Source organism: Hylobates moloch, unplaced genomic scaffold (assembly GCF_009828535.3).
Source record: "Hylobates moloch isolate HMO894 unplaced genomic scaffold, HMol_V3 SCAFFOLD_14, whole genome shotgun sequence".
Taxonomy (NCBI): Eukaryota; Metazoa; Chordata; class Mammalia; order Primates; family Hylobatidae; genus Hylobates; species Hylobates moloch.
Genome location: NW_026652289.1, coordinates 19,207,545 through 19,225,093, shown reverse-complemented (window position 1 = coordinate 19,225,093; position 17,549 = coordinate 19,207,545).

Here is a 17,549-nt window from a genome sequence, read left to right as displayed (position 1 = left end):
GAGTTTCTGCCGAGAAATCAGCTGTTAGTCTGATGGGCTTCCCTTTGTGGGTAACCTGACCTTTCTCTCTGGCCGCCCTTAACATTTTTTCCTTCATTTCAACTTTGGTGAATCTGACAATTATGTGTCTTGGAGTTGCTCTTCTCGAGGAGTATCTTTGTGGCGTTCTCTGTATTTCCTGAATCTGAATGTTGGCCTGCCTTGGTAGATTGGGGAAGTCCTCCTAGATAATATCTTGCAGAGTGTTTTCCAACTTGGTTCCATTCTCCCCGTCATTTTCAGGTACACCAATCAGACGTAGGTTTGGTCTTTTCACATAGTCCCAAATTTCTTGGATGCTTTGTTTATTTCTTTTAATTCTTTTTTCTCTAAACTTCCCTTCTCGCTTCATTTCATTCATTTCATGTTCCATCACTGATACTCTTTCTTCCAGTTGATCGCATCGGCTCCCGAGGCTTCTGCAGTCTTCGTGTAGTTCTCGATACTTGGCTTTCAGCTCCATCAGCTCCTTTAAGCCCTTCTCTCCATTCGTTTTTCTAGTCATCCATTCGTCTATTTTTTTTCAAAGTTTTTAACTGCTTTGCTATTGTTTTTAATTTCCTCCTGTAGCTCGGAGTAGTTTGATCATCTGAAGCCTTCTTCTCTCAGCTCGTCAAAATCATTCTCTGTTCAGCTTTGTTCCATTGCTAGTGAGGAACTGTGTTCCTTTGGAGGAGGAGAGGTGCTCTGCTTTTTAGAGTTTCCAGTTTTTCTGCTCTGCTTTTTCCTCATCTTTGTGGTTTTATCTACTTTTGGTCTTTGATGATGGTGATGTACAAATGGGTTTTTGGTGTGGATGTCCTTTCTGTTTGTTAGTTTTCCTTCTACCAGACAGGACTCTCAGCTGCAAGTCTGTTGGAGTTTGCTAGAGGTCCACTCCAGACCCTGTTTGGCTGGGTGTCAGCAGCGGTGGCTGCAGAACAGCGGATTTTCGTGAGACCACAAATTCAGGTGTCTGATAGTTCCTCTGGAAGTTTTGTGTCAAAGGAGTACCTGGCCAAGTGAGTTGTCAGTCTATCCCTCCTGGGGGGTGCCACCCAGTTAGTCTGCTCGGGGGTCAGGGACCCACTTTAGGAGGCAGTCTGTCCGTTCTCAGATCTCCAGCTGCATGCTGGGAGAACCACTACTCTCTTCAAAGCTGTCAGTCAGACAGGGACATTTAAGTCTGCAGAGGTTCCTGCTGAATTTTTGTTTGTCTGTGCCCTGCCCCCAGAGGTGGAGCCTACAGAGGCAGGCAGGCCTCCTTGAGCTGTGGTGGGCTCCACCCAGTTCGAGCTTCTTGGCTGCTTTGTTTACCTAAGCAAGCCTGGGCAATGGTGGACGCCCCTCCCCCAGCCTCGCTGCCACCTTGAAGTTTGATCTCAAACTGCTGTGCTAGCAATCAGGAGACTCCGTGGGCATAGGACCCTCTGAGTCAGGTGCGGGACACAATCTTCTGATGTGCCGTTTTCCAGGCCCGTTGGAAAAGCACAGTTTTAGGGTGGGACTGACCGGATTTTCCAGATGCCGTCTGTTACCCCTTTCTTTGACTAGGAAAGGGAACTCCCTGACCCCTTGCACTTCCTGAATGAGGCAATGGCTCACCCTGCTTCGACTCATGCACAGTGCCCTTCACCAACTGTCCTGCACCCACTGTTTGGCACTCCCTAGTGAGATGAACCCGGTACCTCAAACGGAAATGCAGAAATCACCCGTCTTCTGTGTCGCTCAGGGTGGGAGCTGTAGACTGGAGCTGTTCCTCTTCGGCCATCTTGGCTCCACCCCCCAACCTGTTCTCAGGATTTTAACATATAAATTTTGGAAGGGACACAAACATTAAGAACATAGCACTATTTTACTGAAAACTAAGAAAATCAAGTAAAAACTGTATACAATATAATAGCAGTGTCATAACTTTCACATATATAAAAAGCAAGCAGTTTATAATGTAAGAAAAGCTCCCTTCAGAACTGTAAAAAATTCTTAAAATCTTAAAAAGGAGCATGAAAAAATATATTAGAGATTTGCTGAAAAATAATAAAGTTAAAGTAAACAACTCATGAGGGATGCAAAATGATTTGATCAAATGATGTCATGCCTTACTGTGGAAGGTTGAGTCCATGAAAGACTCAACATTATAAAAATATTAGTTCTCCATAACTTATGCACTTAACATGATCACAATAAAAATATCAACAGAATATTTTTTGGAGGGAACTCAGAATAGCAAGTTTAAAATTTATTTGGAGGAACCAATTCAAAGGAGTTTAGCTTTTGCTGAGGACATATAAATCTGTCAGAGAACACTGTTAGAAAAATCTGGATGATCAACAAAATCATAACTTTTCTTGAACTGCTCATAAAGCTGCAGTCATAAGGAACTAACTACACTAAGTTCCAAAGTATAACAAACCCTTCCAAGGCGAGAACACACAATTTTTTTTTCACCATTAGTAGGGCAGTAAGAAGAGTTACCTACTGCAAAGGTGAGTAAGAAAAAAAAAAGCAAAGTATTAACCAGCATGTCAGAGAGTCGAAACATGAGAAAGCTCTGCACTCACTCACAAGCTGGACGTTTTCCTCCCCTTGGTGATGCTAGGTACAAAGCTCTACCTACTTCCTAGAATTATCTCTTATTTGAAGCCAAAGTTAAAGGGAAAGAATCCACTAACTCTGTGGGTGTAAACTAAAACAAAACTATCTTCCTTGAGCATAGGAAGGGAAAACAAAGGGAAAGAAAACATTCCACTCCTGGAGGAAGAAGGAAGAGACCCAGGAAGAGGTGAAATTTCAGTTTGATTCCAAAGGCAGGAAAAAGCCAATGTTTTTGTTCAAAGGTAGTCAGGTAGGAAGAATTCTTTCTTACTAGGGAGAGGGCCTGCCTTTTGTTCTATTTAAGCCTCTGATTGATTGGGCAAGGCCCAGTCACATAATGGAGTTCAATCTGCTTTACTGACTCCATTGATTTAAATGTTAATCTCATGTAAAATATCCTCCCAGAAACACTTAGAATGATGTTTGAGCCCAAATCTGGGCACCCTGTGACCCAATCAAGTTCATAGATAAAATTAACCATCATTATGTGCTTTTGCATGTGTATGTGTGTGTGTGTGTGTGTGTGTGAGTGACAGGGTCTTGCTCTGTCACCCAGACTGGAGTGCAGTGGTGTGAACATGGCTCACTGCAGCCTCAACCTCCTGGGCTCAAACAATACTTCCACCTCAGCCTCCTGAGTTGCTGGGACCACAGGTGTCAGATTTCATACCCCACCAGCTTTTTATAATATCAAAGAATCAAAGAATGTTAAAATATAAGCAATTTCAGATACATTAGAATACAGGTGTGTGATTTAATGCTATGTTGCATAAAAATGCCCTGAGAAGAAAATTTAAAATCCTGGTAAATTTTTATGATATAGTTTTAACTTATTAAAATGTTTACAGGGCATTATGTTTTATATGCCTTTTAAAACTATGTAAAAATGCATGAAAGATATATAGATATGTATATGTGAATGAATGTCTGTATAATATAAATATTGTGTGTATATATGTCAAACAAACGAATTTCTTGTTATACTGGTAAAATGGTGTATTTCTATTAAAATGATAATTATATTTTATAGAAATACATAGAAAATACTACAGAAAATGCCAAGTCAAAGAAAGGGATACAATAAAGAATAAAGAAACATATGCATGTTTCATGTAGTCCATCTTCCACAAATTTCAAAAATGATATTTTTGTTGTATGAGTTTGTTTGCCCCTTCGGTGCTTCAAACAAAGCTTCCTGGTCATTTAGAAGATAAAATCCAAACTCCTGTTGTGCCCTGGGACAACCTGTCTAGGGTCAACTGTCAGAAGCCCTTCTTGCCCTGTGAATTCTCTTGGTACCTAACTCTGTTGTTTTCTGCGCACAAATTGCTGCTTTATATCTCTGTACTTTTACCTAGTCTGTATTCCCTTCCTAGATTGATCTTGAAACATCCTTCACACTCTCGTGAGCCTGAAAAATATTTATTATTTTTAGTACTCTGCTTTTCTGGTGACATCATGTTGAAAAAATCCCACATGGTGTCAGTTTTCTGCTGAGAAACAAACAGGCTGAGGTAGGAACATCTTCCTTTCTTCTATTTTTATTGCTATATATGTTGTTATTTTATTACCTTTTATATGTATAAAATTTCTGTAATTGTTTGGTTACTGATACAGTTTTCCCACTGGAGTGTAAACTTCTCAAGGACAGTAGTTGTATCTTATCACCCCCTGTAACTAAAAAAAAAATTCTCAGGCACTCAACCAACAAATATTTATTTCAAATTAATTGAAGTGAAAACTATCAAGATCAATATGGAAATAATGTTTGTCTATGATGGAATTCAGAGGAAAGCATACTTCCTTAAGTAAATTTTATGGTGAAGGAATTATTAGGAGACAGATTTCTTAATGTTGTCCTTTGTATTTCTTACTTTTAAGTAACAATTGTTAAGCTATATCATTGTTTTAGGTAAGAACCGTTAATACAAGACTTGGCCAACTGGAGGTTTTTATTTAAATTTACAATACAAGATTCAAAAATTAGTAGACTTTTTTTTCCATTTCAGGCAGTATTTTAGGCTAGAGTGCCTTAAGATTCCTCCTATGGAAAAGAGCTAAAAGAGACAGAGAAAATATAACAATAAACTCTTTATGAGTGCGTCTTGTAAACACACAAAAAGTAAGGAATTTTTAGAGGGCAAAGAATCAACAGAGGAAAACAAAACTCAGATGTAAATTCTCCTTGAGGAAATTTTCTGTAGGGAGAAAATTTGTTTTTAAGGACTGTCCATAAGTGGGGAACACGGGATCGACTCCATGTCTATACAAGACAGATATTCACAGACAATCACTTCTCTATGTCCCATATATTTACCTCTCAGGAGAGGACAAGAAAAATAGTCCATCTTAGACTCTGATGCTGTATAGAGGAAAAAGAAAAATTTTCTTCGAGACTCTGTAACCATAAGCCATCTGATTTCAGTTTTATAGACAGAATTCATACTTCCTGGGTGGTCTCAGTTCTCAGCATATGCTCATTGTAATGTGGTCCTTGTTTCTAGTCCCCCCGGGACCTGGCAGGTCCAGACAAAAGCCCTCTCCCATGAAAACTACCACAGCTTGGGGCTCAAATAATATCCATAGAAATATGAGCTCACAGTAAAAACAAAAGTGAAACAAAGCAAAGCAAAATAAGCAAGCCTTGATGAGTGAGAGCAAGCAGAAAAAAAATCACAGAATCAAATCTGAAAAAAAGATTTTAAATGTTGGAATTATCAGACACAACATATAAAACAATGATTTGAAAATAAGTTACAAGAGAGAGTCTGTAAAAATGAGTGAATACAAAATCCGAATATGATGGGTTTATTAGCAGATTAGACAAAGATGAAGAGCAAATTAGTGAACTGGAAAGAGATATGGAGAAATTTCAAAGAATGTAAGAAAATCCATGGGATGAAAGGTAGAGAAGACATGTTAAGTAAAATGAAAGATAGAGTCAGGTTAAAAACAAGAAATTAATATGTAAACAGTAAATTTATCATAACGGTAAAAATTTAGGTGGACAAAGATAAAACGAAGATTTAACCCTTTTCCAGTTTAGAAAAAAAAGTGCAGCTCACTGCTGAAACAATTTTACATAAATATGGTCTTTGAGGCTGAAGCAAATCTGCTTGATTTTCAGCGTGAAAATAAAATATATAAACTGTTCTCAGAGTTATTTCTAACCAGAACTAACATCAGAATTGTCTGAATCATGAGAATTATCTATTTCGGAAAAATCAGATTCATCAAATGAATCTTTGACTGTTCAAGAACAATGTTAACATCACATGTAGGAATGCTAGGTTTTCTAGGATTTGATATTTTTAGCAATGGAGAATTACTATATTTTGTAAATGGAAATGCCACTACTAAAAACAGAATGCTGTAAATAGAATGACGTTTTCTGTTTCTGAAGTTGATATACAAGAGCAATGCGAAAACAATAATAAAAGCAAAATATTTTGTGGCAAATTTATCTCGGGGTAAATACTGCAGCTGCAAGCACTGCAGCTTTTATCTATGCAAACTTTTTGAAATGCTACATCAGTGAATATTCTCAGGGCAAATTGGAAAAGGGTTACAACCTCAGCCAGAAGTATAGACAGCTATGTTCAGTCAGATTATAATTATTCTGAGAAGTGATTTCTCCACAGCATCAGTGAAATCTTGAAGAAAGTGGAATGATGTATTTAATATCCTGAGAGAAAGTAACTGTCAGTGCAGAATTGTATACTAGAAAAATGACAACAATTAGGGCAAAATAATGACATTTTCAGATAAAACCTAACAGAATTTGTCCAAAAATAGACTAAGGAAAACCTAAAATATGTATTTCAGTGTAGGGTCCAGCTCTACAGGGCCTATGGGTTTTTCTCTTCATGTGCAGAGACGAGAGATCATAGAAATAAAGACACAAGACAAAGAGATAGAAGAAAAGACAACTGGGACCAGGGAACCACTACCACCAAGATGTGGAGACCAGTAGTGGCTCTGAATGCCTGGCTGCACTGTTATTTATTGTATACAAGGCAAGAGGGCAGGGTAAAGAGTGTGAGTCATCTCCAATGAGAGGTGAGGTCAGTCACACGCGAGTCACGTGTCCATCGGACAGGGGACCCTTCCCTATTTGGTGGCTGAGGTGGAGAGAAAGAGGTGACAGCTTATGTCATTATTTCTTCTATGTATTTCTCGGAGAGATCAAAGACTTTAATACTTTCACTAGTTCTGCTACTGCTATCTAGAAGGCGGAGCCAGGTGTACATGTCGGAGCATGAAAGTGGACCAGGAGCATGACCGCTGAAGCACAGCATCAACGGGAAACGTTTAGGCCTCTGGATGACTGTTGGCGGGTGGGCCCGACTGATGTCAGGCCTTCCACAAGAGGTGGTGGAGCAGAGTCTTCTCTGACTCCCCTGGGGAAACTCTTTCCCTATCTGCTAAGTAACAGATGCCTACCCAGGCACTGGTGCTACTGCTAGACCAAGGTCTGCCATATATTTCTTTATTATACTGGAACAGCTTGTGCCTTCGGTCTCTTGCCTCCACATCTGGGTGGCTTGCCGCCCACATTTCAGGAAGAAAGAATATTATCTTAGACGGAAGTTTTTGTCAGGGGGTCAAGCAACAACTTCATTGTTTATATAATGATTCCAGAGTATATAAAAAGAAAGAAAAAATTAGCTCTTTATATGAAAATAGTGTAAGTTTGTTAGCAAAAGTCCCCCCAAAAATGACTGAGGAAGGAGATATCAGGTCATTTCATTTGTGACATTGATGCTAAAATGTTTAGCCAAATATTAGCAAGCATAACTGAGCAATGTACAATAAAGAATATAAATACTTTTTGACCAGGTGGTTTAACTCAGAAGTGCAACAGAGGTTCAATATAAAATCAGGCCAGGTGCAGTGGCTCATGCCTTTGATCCCAGCATTGTGAGAGGCCAAGGTGGGAAGATCGCTTGAGGCCAGAAGTATGAGACCAGCCTGGGGCAAGATAGCAAGACTCAGTCTTTATTTAAAAAGAAAAAAGAAAAGAAAATCAATAAATGCATTAATAATTTGAGGAGAAAAACTTGGCAATTGTATGAAAAGATACCTAAAAATAGTAAGTTAAGAAAAAGAAATAACAAGATGGCACAAATAGAAAACAAAGCTAACCACTATGAGTAGATACATCAAAGGCAACTGTACTAAATATTCCAAACACAAAGATTAAAGATTGTTAGATCAAAATAACAATAATAATAATAAAAAACCACTTGTGTAACTCCTACATGGGACATAACTTTTTAAGAAGGATAAAACATAGATAGGTTGAAAATAGACACTGGAAAGGATATATGTATTAGGTTATTCTTGAGTTGCTGTAAAGAAATACCTGCAACTGGGTAATTTATAAGAAAAGAGGCTTGATTGGGCTCACAGTCCTTTTTTTTTTTTTTTTTTTTTGAGATGGAGTCTCGCTCTGTCGCCCAGGGTGAAGTGCAGTGGTGCAATCTCGGCTCACTGCAAGCTCTGCCTCAATTGGGCTCAGAGTTCTACAGGAAGTATACCACTGGCATTTGCTTCTGGGGAGACCTCAGGAAGCTTTTACTCAGGGCAGAAGGTGAAGCAGGAGCTTGCATGTCCTGTGGCAAAAGCAGGAGTGAGAAAAAATTAGGGAGAGTGGGAGAAGGTGCTACATACTCTTAAGTGACCAGATCTTGTGTGAACTCAGAGAGCTCACTCATTATCAAGGGTATGGCCCAAGCTATTCATGAGGGATCTCCACCCCTATGGCCCAAACACCTCCCATCAGGCCCCACTTCCAACACTGGAGATTACAGTTCAACTTGAGATTTGGGAGGGGACAAATATCTAAACTATATCAACATACACTAAAACCTTAAGCAAATATATGTATTGTGAATGTCTTGTCCCAATCTATGCAAATTTTTTGAAATGCTGCATGATATCTTCCAAAAAAACAGAAATTTTCATTTCTATTGCAGTATAATTCATCAACTTTTCCTTTTAGGCTTAGTATTTTCTGAACTTTGTTTAAGAATTTTTGCCTAATTCCAAGTTATAAAGATTCTCTCCCTTTTTTATTTAGATGTTATAATTTTACCTTTTGCATTTAGAGTAATAATCCATTTCAAATTAATATTTGGGTATGGGAAGTGAAGTAGAGATCAAATTTTATTTTATTTTTATATAGATTTATAATTGTTTCAGTACTGTTCTAGTGATCAATTTCTGCCAAAAACCAACCAAACAAAAAAAAAAACAAAACTATCCCAAAACTTAGAAGTTTAAAATGAGTAAAGTGAGTAAATAAAATGGGTAAAATACTCATTTTATTTTTTTCCATGATTATTTGGGTCAGGAATTATGGAAAGGCTCAGCAAGGTGGTTTATCTCTGCTCTATATTATCTGCTAGGATGCCTGGCTTTGAAGGATCTACTTCGTGGTTCATCTCTGCTCTATATTATCTGCTAGGATGCCTGGCTTTGAAGGATCTACTTCCGCAATGGCTTCTTCCCTGCTATGTCTGGTTCCTGGGCTTCTTGGCCCCTCTCCATTTCTTAATCTCCACATGGTGTCTCATCCACTAGGGCTTCTCAATGTGGCTTGGGATTCTGACAGAACAGTGACCTCAGAGTAGTTGAACTTTTTACATAGCAGCTCATGGTTTCAAGAGACCAAGGTGGAAGCTACCAGCCCACTTATGACAAGGTCCAGAAATAGCATTATAACCAATTCCACCATGCTATGTTGGTGAAAGCAGTCACAAAACAGCTCAGATTCAAGGGAAGGGAAACTGACCCCATCTCAATGGAAAAAAATGTGAACAAATTTGTGGCCATCTTTTTTTTTTATTATTATGCTTCAAGTTCTGGGGTACATGTGCAGAACGTGCAGGTTTGTTACATAGGTATACATGTGCCATGGTGGTTTGCTGCACTCATCAACCTGTCGTCTACATTAGGTATTTCTTGTAATGCTATCCCTCCCCTAGCCCCCCACCCCCCGACAGGCCCCGGTGTATGATGCTTCCCTCCCTGTGTCCATGTGTTCTCATTGTTCAACTCCCATTTATGAGTGGGAACATGTGTTCTTTAATTGGCCACAGCATCATATAGAGAGGACCATTCTTTCCCCCATTAAACTGCATCATAGTTATCATAATTTAAAGAAATATTGGCATATGAATCTATTTCTAAACTCTTTCATAAAATTAAACATGTACTTACCATAGGACCTAGTAATCCTATGCCTCAGTATTTACACAATATAAATGAAAAGCTATATTAACATAGAAACCACCCCATGAATATTTACAGCAGCTTTATGCATAATTATCCAAAACTGGAAATGATTCTAACGTTCTTTCATCAGTGAATGGATAAAGAAACTGTAGTGTAGTGATACGTGAAACTTATTTAGCAAATAAAGGAAATAACTATTAATTTACACAACAACATAGATGCATCTTAAATACACTTTGCTAAGCAGAGGAAACCAAATTCAAAATGTCACATATTGCTTGATTCCATTCATAAAGTATTATATAAAAAGTAAAATTATAGGATGTGTTTGTCAGGGTTCTAACAAGAAACAGAAGCAATAACATATGTATAAAGATATATAAGAGATTTATTATGGGAACCGGCTCATACGAGTTTGGAGGCTGAAAACTACCCTAGTATTCTATTTGCGAGCTGGAGACTAGAAAACCAGTGGTGTAATTCAGCCAGAATCCAAAGGCCCAAGAACCAGGGGAGTTGAGAACAGGGGGGGGTTTCCACTGGTGAGAAATGAATGTTCCACCTCTAAAAGAGAGAGAGAGAAAATTTGCTTTTCTTCTGCCTTTTTGTTCTATCTAAGCCCTCAGCTGATTGGATGGATGCCCGCCCACATGGGTAAGGGTGGATCTTCTTTACTGGGTCCACTGGTTCAAATGATAATCTCCTCTACAAACACACTCACTAACACACCCAGAAATAATGTTTCATCATGGAAACGTCTGGGCATCCCTCAACCCAGTCACGTTCACAGGTAAAATTAACCAGCGCGGGATGAAAAAGAAGTCTAGTTGCTAGGTGTTGGGGTGAGGGGAGATGTTGACAGCAAAAAGTCATCATAAAGGAATTTGGGGGCTGATGAAACTTTTCAAATCACAACTATAGTGGTAGGCCCATGACTCCATTCATTTTTCAAAACCAATAGAACTGTACACCACAAAGAATGGGTAAGTTAAAGCTAAATTCAAAAAGAGCATCACATAAATACTGCATTGCAGTTAATAGCTTTGTTTCTTATAGAGATATGGGTAAGTTATTCTGAAACTAATTTATGTGGACACTATGGTTGAAAACACAAGTAGATATATGTAGAAAATAATACCCAGGTTTCTTGTTGTTTGAGAATGAAAGTTTCAAATAAGTAAAAGAGGAAGGTTAGAATGAACTCCGTGCTGCTGGACTGGAGTTGGAAATATCTGTATAAAGTTGTGTGTGTGTGTTTGTGTGTGTGTGCACAGAAATAAATATATAATGTGTATGTATGTATGTATGAGGTAGTATACATACACATTTCTTCACACACTGTCTGCTGAAAGGGTTTAAAAGCAATGACAACCCAGTAGCAATAAGAACACTTGAAGCCCAGATTTTGATTTTCAAGTACCATTCTCCAAAGAAAGAAACCAAGCTCCTTGGTAAAGAGGTTGCTTGGACAAGGAAAATATAAGATGTGCTTGAAATATCTTGTGGTACCAGAAAATAAAGTAGTTATAATATAAATTACTTGTGTTAAACATAATTTTTGGCAAGCAAACGTATACTGCAGAATACTTGCAGTATCATTCTATTTGTGTGACGTCTACAAATACCCCAAAGTAGACATATTGTTAAAGGATGCAAACATACATGGTGATAATCTAAAGAAAATCAATGACATGCAATTCAGAATGCTATTTTTCTTCTTTGCTAAAAACAAAAACACTGTGGAACTTTCAACAGCTTAATGGCTTCCACAGTCAGAAAGACTTTCACTTCCTTTATCTCACATGTATCTTTGTATTGTTACAATTGCTTCCATCTGTTTGGGGTTCAGTAGATCTAGCGACTGCATCCTCTGGGTAGTAGCCAAGCTTAAAATTGAAGATTGATTTTAGCTTTCTTTCGCTAGGGTAAATGATTTTATATCTTAATGCTCATGTTCTCTAATCATTTAACTATATTTGCATTACTTCTTTGGTCTGCTCTGAGTTTTCTTCATGCTTTGGCTTGCAAACCTTGCTGTGATGCTGTGGAATTGACTACTCCTAAACATAATGAGTGGATGGCCTCTTAATTCCTTCATGCTGTGCACTCTACGATATCAGTGAGCAAATCCAAAATATATTGGCTCTAAATGCAATTTCCAAAAAGGCTTTAATAAGGTAGCTTTCTATTCCACAATTCCTCAGAAAAATACCCAAGCCTTGAATGGTTAAAATTATCTGTCCCCTCTCTCTAGTTTTTTAGGTATTTGAGAGTAGCATCTCTATCTATGCAAATAGTCTGTTTATCTAACCCAGATAGTTTTTAGTCATAGAAATACTTCTATAAACAGTAAAAATAATACTGTAATGAATATATGAAAATACAAATTTTACTTTTTCCGATTATGTGTGGAATTTATTTCAATATTTTCATATAATTTAATGCTTACACAATACACTAAATGTAAACAAATGCACCATGAGAGCAAGATGAAAAGAATAATTATACTAGAACTTTTGAAACCATTAGATACAATTCAAAGTTTTCTCTAAGTTTCATAGAACCTTTTGGCAAATAAATATATTAGATTTATTCTTACATCACATATTTTAATAATAATTAATATTTATTATATTAATTATACTTGTTTTATTTATCCAAAATAAATGTAAACATGTTTTTAGAAAAAAGTGATCTAACTAAATGCAATGTGGTATCCTGTATTAACTTCTGAAACAGGAAAGGAATTAGAGGAAAAACTGGTGAAACCAGAGTAAAGTCTGTAGTTTAATTTATCAATGTATTGATATTAATTTTTTAGTTTTGACAATTAAGCCATGGTTATGTAAGAGGGTTACATTAGGGAAATCAGACTGAAGAGTACATGGAGCCTCTATCTTCTTTGCAACTAAAACTATTCAAAATAAAAAGTTTATTTAAAAATATTTTATGTTATTTTTAAGTAAACATTTTGTTTCATTTAATTAATGTGTATCTTAAATCTTTTGACTTTTTTACTTAAAAGAATAACTTGCATAAGAATCTAAAAATGTAGTTTCTAGGCCAATTATTTAAAAATTAATGGTGGCCTTTATTTAGAATTTTTCTATCATGTAAACATATAAGATAATAAAAATGCATTTTTGTTTTGAACTAATGCTTTGAAACTGTATTTCCTGGAAATTGGGTGACATTTATTGTCATTTTGTAACTAGAAGTTATAGAACTTAAATGTCTTTTATTTTTGCAGTATAGAATATATAATTGCTTGTAGAAAATATAATTCTATCTTTTATGAACAATATTTCTTCTAGATGAATTCAGTTATATATTTGGTATAAAAGTCCTTAAGTACCAAATAGACCTTCTATTACATACATTTTCTGTTAGGAGCCAAATGAGCAGTATAGATAACTATTGACATTCTTCAGGAGTTTAAAATATAAATATGTACAAGACAAAAGTAGTACACAATTTTAGTGTGAAGTCTAATGAGGAGGTCAGACCAATGAACTTGGGGGAAAACCTCAACTCATTTCTGAGGCTGCATTTCCCAGTTTGTGAAAGAAGAAAAACCAAATATATCGTACTTCTTAAATATGCTATGAAGACAAATCCGTGTGGGCATTTAAGTGATTCTGGAGGATTCTATTTAGGTATAAACAACAAATTAACTAATTTGCTGCATTTTGTGGACAACAAACAAATAGTACTTTATTATGGATGCTGCATGTTTTCCCCATTATTGGAAGTGATGGTTTCTCGATATGCTAACAAAATAGAGAAGGCAATAAGATTTGCACGGTTTAAATATGTGTTTATTTTTCAATTAATACTACCCTGAATTTAAAGCTAATAATGACTCTGAGAAGTTGTGAAGTACAGTTTTTCCTGTTTGTGGACATTTATGTTGATTCCCAAACAGAACTGGCTTCCACTTTATGGACAGCAATCGCACAACATTGATTGGCTTTAGATTATTGTCAATGTCCACACACTAAAGTGGGCACAGTATACTTTCAGAGGATACAACCTTTAAAACAAATTTGTGTTTCATCATACTATGTGGCAGACAGTAAATAATCTTTTTTTTTTTTTTTTTTTGAGACGGAGTCTTGCCCTGTCAGCCAGGCTGGAGTACAATGGTGCGATCTCGGCTCACAGCAACTTCTGCCTCCCAGGTTAGTGATTCTCCTGTCTCAGCCTCCCGAGTAGCTGGGATTACAGGCGTGTGCCACCACGCCCAGCTAATTTTTTGTATCTTTAGTAGCGATGGGGTTTCACCATGTTGGCCAGGCTGGTCTCGAACTTCTGACCTCAGGCGATCCGTCCACCTCAGCCTCCCAAAGGGCTGGGATTACAGGTGTCAGCCACCGCACCTGTCCAGTAAATAATCTTAAAGGTTAAATAAACTCAGTGAACATGTGGTGGTATTGTGTGGAATGTATTCATTTGTATCATTGATGAATTCTAGATTTGTACAGCTTCTTTTCTCCAGTTACTCCTTTCTCACACTGAGGCAGAATTTCTCAAAATGGGTGGGTTCAGGAGGGAAGCACTGAACCACTGGTGAACCATGGGGTGAACTCAGTGCGTGGGTTCAGAAGGAAGCATAGGTACCATTTCTCAAAACGTATCCTTGCGTTTGGTGGATTACTATCTGTAATTCACTGTCATACATTCTTAAGTATATGACCAGAGTGGTTTTGCTTCAGTAAGACAACCTGACTTCTACATGGTTAAACTCCTGCTAACCTAGCTCTTCGGTCAGACGCAGTGGGCTTCATAAGCTTTCTCTTGCGAATCTTTAGCCATGGCTCTGTCTGATTACAAGACTTCTTGCCGGCTATCTCAACATGTTCAATACATTATTTTATCTGTTTATCTTGCATCCGCTCTCATTGTCTTTTGCTTTACCTCTCCATTGGCTTGGCTATGACCCGTGAAATCTTGGAAGGCTCTTCCACCGCACACTTGTCTGATGCTAGCTGCAGCAACCATCTCTTTCCTGGAATCCTTGAATTAACCCCTTTCATTTTGGCACTTGTGCCACATCCAACGAGATTTAAGATAATTTGGAAAAGCAAACATAACAAAAGGCAGAGCAATTTGGAATGAAAACAAAAACAGAACAGAGGTCACCAGCAAAGAGTAAAAAGAGTAAACGACCAAATACCTGAGATTATTTATTTATCATAATTGGGCATGAAGTTTGATTTGCCTGGAAGCAAAGACATTTTTTAGTTACAAAATTTAAATGATACCAATTCACTTAGCAACATTTTTTTTTTGCCGGAATCCCATGTAAAAGAGGTGCTTTTATAAGGTACATTAAAAATCAATGAAAAACTACTATGGTTTTACCAAAAATAGCTCTAAAATTGTGTTTAAAGAGATGATATTTTTACTGACCCAAGAGCTGAATATTATATTATAAATTTGTAAAATATTTCTTATGGATACTGTATTAACATTTTTAAAGATTTCCTATTGTTCAATGATCTACTTAATTATGGGAATGGGACTTTGAGAATCTAGGTGAATGAGTGGATAATATGCCAAATAGGCTCTTTAATGAATGACCTGTCAATGGCAGATCCTGGGTGACAGTCAATAATATTTTCCATTTCTAACCTAAAGCACAAAGATCCTTGTTGTTGGTCAAATTCAAAACAATAGTTTTAAAAACCCCAGATGTTAGTGTAAGTAATTTTATTATTTTGCTGTAGAATTTTGAGAGCAGATTTTATACCTCACCTGGATTTCAAGCCACTTTATGAAGATATGAGTAAGCAAAGCAGAGGACATTTGTTAGAGCTAATATATATATTTTTTCAGAATGTGTAAATGTAATTGATGGAGTTAGATTGATGAGACCTAGGTTTGATTTGAGCTCCACTACCTGCAAATCATGCCGCATTAGAAAAGCAATTCAATCTTTTCTGGTTGTGTCAATCAATGACACAGATCCTCTAAGCAACCGTAGGAGCCTTAAGTTTTTTAAAAGGGAAAGAGTAGGTATAATTCAAAGTCAAAGTTTATATGAATGTAAGTGCTGGGGTTTATATCAGAGTTGGAGGATATAATGGATGAGATTGGTGGGGGTTGAATCCCATGATTCAAAAAACTCTAATAAGGAAACTTCACAGCTTCTGTTTTATTACAGAAGACGAGTGAAAAGTGTCTCTATCTAAATAAACTGTGCAGTTAATGTGGACAACTAAGAGCATAAACTTAATATGCTAAAGTTCAATTAAAACACACACACTGAATTTCCAGCGTTTCAATTTTAATGTTATGTAATAACAAGACCACCCAAAAGGTGGCACTAAAAAACAGGTATGTGACCTCCAAGTAAGTAGAATTTGGTGAGATAAAAGAGAGATGGTAGAGAAGCTTTGGTCTTCTTTTATGTTTAAATACTTAAATTGCTTCTTTGTAACTTGTAAATATTAAGCTGTCGATATTTTGAAGAAAAGCTTCTATTTTCAATCCAACTTAAAGCATTTGAAATTCATTTGTCTTGTAGCTATATATATTTAATTTAATATCTTTCAGTCTACCAAACTAGTGATCTTTTTTTGTGTGTAATCATCAGAGACATTGGCATATGCGGGCTAATCTGATTTTCTTTGGAGTCAGGCTTGTACCATAAGTTTGGAATGAACAGATGTTCTTATCTGAATCCAACTTCACACTACTGTTTGCCTCAGGGTTACAGAAGATAGACTCTTTAATGAATGACCTGTCAATGGCAGATCCTGGGTGACAGTCAATAATATTTTCCATTTCTAACCTAAAGAAGAGAGATCCTTATTGTTGGTCAAATTCAAAACTGTGGTTTTAAAAACACGAGACGTTAGTGTAAGTAGGTAATTTTGCTATTTTGTTGTGGGATTTTGAGAGCACATTTTGTACCTCACCTGGAATTCAAGCCACTTTATCAAGATGGTAAGTAAGCAAAGCAGAGGACATTTATTAGAGCTATTTTTTTTCAGAATGGGTAAATGTAATTGATGGAATTAGAATTATGAGACCTAAGTTTGATTTGAATAGAAGCTGTGAAGTTTCCTTATTAGAGTTTTTTGAATAGTGGAATTCAACCCCTGCCAACCATATCCATTATATCCCCTCCCCCACTATAAACCCCAGCACTTACATTAATATAAAGTTTGACTCTTTCCCTTTTAAAACACTTAAAAATCAGTAGGCTCCTATGGCTGCTTAGAGGACCTCTATCATTGATTGACACAACCAGAAAAAATAAAAATACTTTTCTAATGCCTTAGCATTTTCTAATGCTAGTAGAGAATGTTATGTTCAAACCGATTTTTTTTTTTGCCTCTGTGCAAATAACCAAGTCACAATAGAGGTAGATTAAAACTATAATGCATGTCGGGTGTGGTGGCTAATACCTGCAATCCCAGCACTTTGGGAGGCTGACGTGGGTGGATCACTTGAGCTCAAGAGTTGGAGATCAGCCTGAGCAACATGATGAAACCCGTATCTACAAAAAAATACAAAAACTGCTGTGCGTGGTGGCACATGCCTGTAATCCCAGCTACTTGGGAGACTGAGGCAAGAGAATCTCTTGAACCTGGGAGGTGGAGGTTGCAGTGAGCTGAGATTGCTCCACTGCACTCCAGGCTGGGCAACAGAGCAAGACTCCATCTCAAAACAAAAACAAAAACAAAAAC